Genomic DNA, 3,471 nt, shown 5'->3' with positions numbered 1-3,471 from the left:
TTTTGCTGAGCGCATCTTCTGATAAGCTCCCGCCAGAGAATGCAGCCCGAGGTTCATGACTATGGGATAAAGTTCCACCTTCAGCTGTTTCACTGCTGCCTTCAAAGCAGTTATCATCATTGAAGTAGCTTGAAAGTGTCACATTACCTTCACATGTGCCATTGTCGCTAACTCCAGCTATCTCCTCGAAAACTTGTGGAATCGTATCAACAACCATTTGGCTTATATCGTCGATCTTTGTCTCACCTACTCCACCGTCCAGTTTGACATTGTTCTCGATTACATTTAGCTTTCATTTTCTTTGCTTTCTCTTTCATGTCCTTCAGATTTACTTTAAGCTTCTGTGTTGTATTCAACGTGTTTTTTTTTTCCCAAGCATCCTGTTTCCTTTTTAGCATGTTGACATCGTGCATTTTAGATTCAATAGTAGCGATGTGCTTTTTCATTATTTCAGCAAAACGCTCTTTTTCATTTTCTGGTATGCTTTGTGAACGTTTCTTTGCTACCTCCATGTTGCTGCTAGCTCGTATACCAAACTGGCAAACTGGCGCTTAAATTAACACGTGTCACCGACAAACAATGGACGTTGGTAGTTGTAGATGGCAGGGTTAACAATATATTTATCCATTAATAGCGCGTTTCTCTTTCATAATGCACAGATCTTATCATTAATTAGTACAATAGCATTTAGATTTTAATAATTCAATTTGATAATCCTTTCTATTTTCTAAAACTATAGAGATGAACGTAAATTACGCAAAAGGTGCTGAAATAATGTCTGCCGACAATCAATATTTTCAGAGAGGGAACGTAATCCACACGGCAGCAGTGTGCAGAAATGGCTGACTTCAGCAAAAAGGCGTTACTACTTTAGTTACAATAAAGAAGTAAATAGAAATTGAGCTCTCCAACCGTTACTGAAAGAGTATATTACTACAGAAGTAATTTACTGTAGTAGTCCAGACTAGAGAAGTAAGAGTTACTACAAGAGTAATTTATCTACTTTGGTGCTTGCCACCGTTAGTGTTGTAGTTATGACCGTGCAGAAAACATCATGTAGTAAATTATACGACGTGTTCGCGCGAAGACTGTCAGACGTACAGAAATAACAACTAATACACTGAAGTGGGTACATATTTAGGTACCAATGTTCACAACATGTGCATTTGTAACCCTGACACTCTTTGTAAGTTCGGCTTCAACTATGACCGCCAGCTCAACAGCGTGTTGTCGGTATTCGAAACGCAATACAACTGCAATTCTGAGTGGCATGGATTCGACAAGGCTTGCCAGGTTTCCGGAGGTATGTGGCACCAGAAGTCACTCACAAGTCACGCAATCCCCTTAAATTGCGGCCCAGTGATTTGTGGGTTTGGAGCTGGCACCGGATCGCGTCTCAAATATGTTCCATTGTGTTCGAATCAGGTGATGACAGCAACATGAGTTCACTATCATGCTCCTCAGATCACTGCAGTACGTTTCTGGCTCTGTAACACGAATATTTATCCTGCTGGGAGATACCGTCAGCGTCGCGGAAGACATTAAGTATGAAGGGGTGCAGGTAGTCAGCAAAAACTTTCAAGTGGTCCACAGCGGTCAATTCGCCCCGATTACAACCACAGGTCCTAGGGAAGCCTAGTTGCATGTCCACTGTTACATAATACTACAGGGGCTTGCGTCCGTAGTACGCTGCATGTTTCGGGCAGCCGTTCGCTTGGATAACTGCTCAACAGGATACGACCATCGACCTGATTTAACAAGAAACATGATTCATCCGACAAGACGACACGTTTCCAGTAATCCAAGGGAAGTCGCTATTTTCCCATTTGGGTTATGTCTGAGGAAAGCACACAGCTGTTTACCTATGGAGGAGGGTTTCAGTGTGCCTTTGTGGAAAGCGAGCGGGCTGGGTGACCGCGTAGCGGGTCCGCCATGACCACAGGAGGGTGTCACAGAAGCTTTGGTGGAAGGAGACTGGACTCGTGGGTGCAGCTTCTGAAAGAAATGTCTGGAGTATGCCCCTGGTCGTTCGGTCTTTTTTTTTTTTTTTCTTTGGAAAGGGTTGCCGGTTATCCCCCAGAGAACTGTCATGTGTGATGAAGTCATCTTCGGATACATAGAATGCCGCTAGCCTAACGCGGGAAAACTCGTTGCCTTTCGTCCAGAATCAGGTTATCCAGACAGGTGAACCTTGTACGATACCGTGCTTGGATGCGAGCGACTCGACCAGTTAGTGAACATGGCTAGAAGTCAGTACCGGATTTCTGCATAATGATGCATTCAGTGAGCCGAGATTGGTAAATTTGTGCAGGTCTCCTCTATGTTGGGAGAGGAAAGCGAAGTTGTCGCTGGTGACTTTGGCAATACCTGGAAATCGTCCCCTGCAGGCTGAATTTTTGTAGAGGTAGAGAGTTAACAGACGAGGATTCCGTTTCGGAACCTGGCGTGGCGAGGACATCTGGACGTATCCTTACGTCTTATATGGATACCATACCCATACATAGTTCTGGCAATACCGGCCATGACCTCCTCCTTCTGTGCGAATACACACATATTCCCCGAACTCTTAAGGGACCTGGTAAGAATGTCTTCCACGAGTAATGAGTGTGTTGGGGAGGGACACTACGAATGTAGTGTGTGGACATACAAGGTGAGAATGTGGGTCTCACGGGAGGCGTGCGCGAGATAGTCCCTGCAGTCGCAATACCTTCTGTGCCTTCGGTGGCTCAGATGAATAGAGCGTCTGCCATGTAAGCAGGAGATTCCGGGTTCGAGTCCCGGTCGGGACACACATTTTCACCTGTCCCAGTTGATATACATCAATGCCTGTCGGCAGCTGAAGGTATTAATATAATTCTAATTTATCGTTACGTCAGTGACAGCTATTCTCGGATGCCATCTTAGCCATTTTTGCAGTAGTGCTAATGTGTGCGTTGCGGTCGATGTGCACTTCGCATTCTGCAATTTGCGCTGTCGGTTATGTGAGCAGCTCACAATTTGCAGGATCTGTAGTACAACTTAGGTTGGTTGATTACTTGTCTTAGTTCTCGAGTATTGTACTCGATTACTTCACAGCTGCGAGTTGTGCAAATATCGAAAGTTTGCTGCGCTTCCCAAGTAGTCTTCCAGTTAGATTTGACATTTCCTCCAATGCCTTAGAGGAACATTAAAAATACGAATAAGCAACTAGTGAGCCACTGTTTGTCGCTAATGTTAAGAGAACTGATTATTTTCATGGTAGTAACTGCTTAGTGATCATTTCCTTTGGTTCACGTAGAACATTATCACAATTAGCCGCACGGTTCAGAGCATCTTTGCTATGCAGTTACTAACCCGATTATCCTATAGCTAATCCTAATTAGGCGATCTGTAAATAACAAGCATAGTTAGTTACTTGCACTTGTTGCCTCATTGTGGCAGTATTTCCGTTGCAATATAGGTATTTACGCTTCGGAGATTTTCATTTATTTT

The sequence above is a fragment of the Schistocerca americana genome, chromosome 7 (genome assembly GCF_021461395.2).
Source record: "Schistocerca americana isolate TAMUIC-IGC-003095 chromosome 7, iqSchAmer2.1, whole genome shotgun sequence".
NCBI lineage: Eukaryota > Metazoa > Arthropoda > Insecta > Orthoptera > Acrididae > Schistocerca > Schistocerca americana.
The sequence above is the reverse complement of the archived record's forward strand: the minus strand, read 5'-3'. Positions refer to the sequence as shown.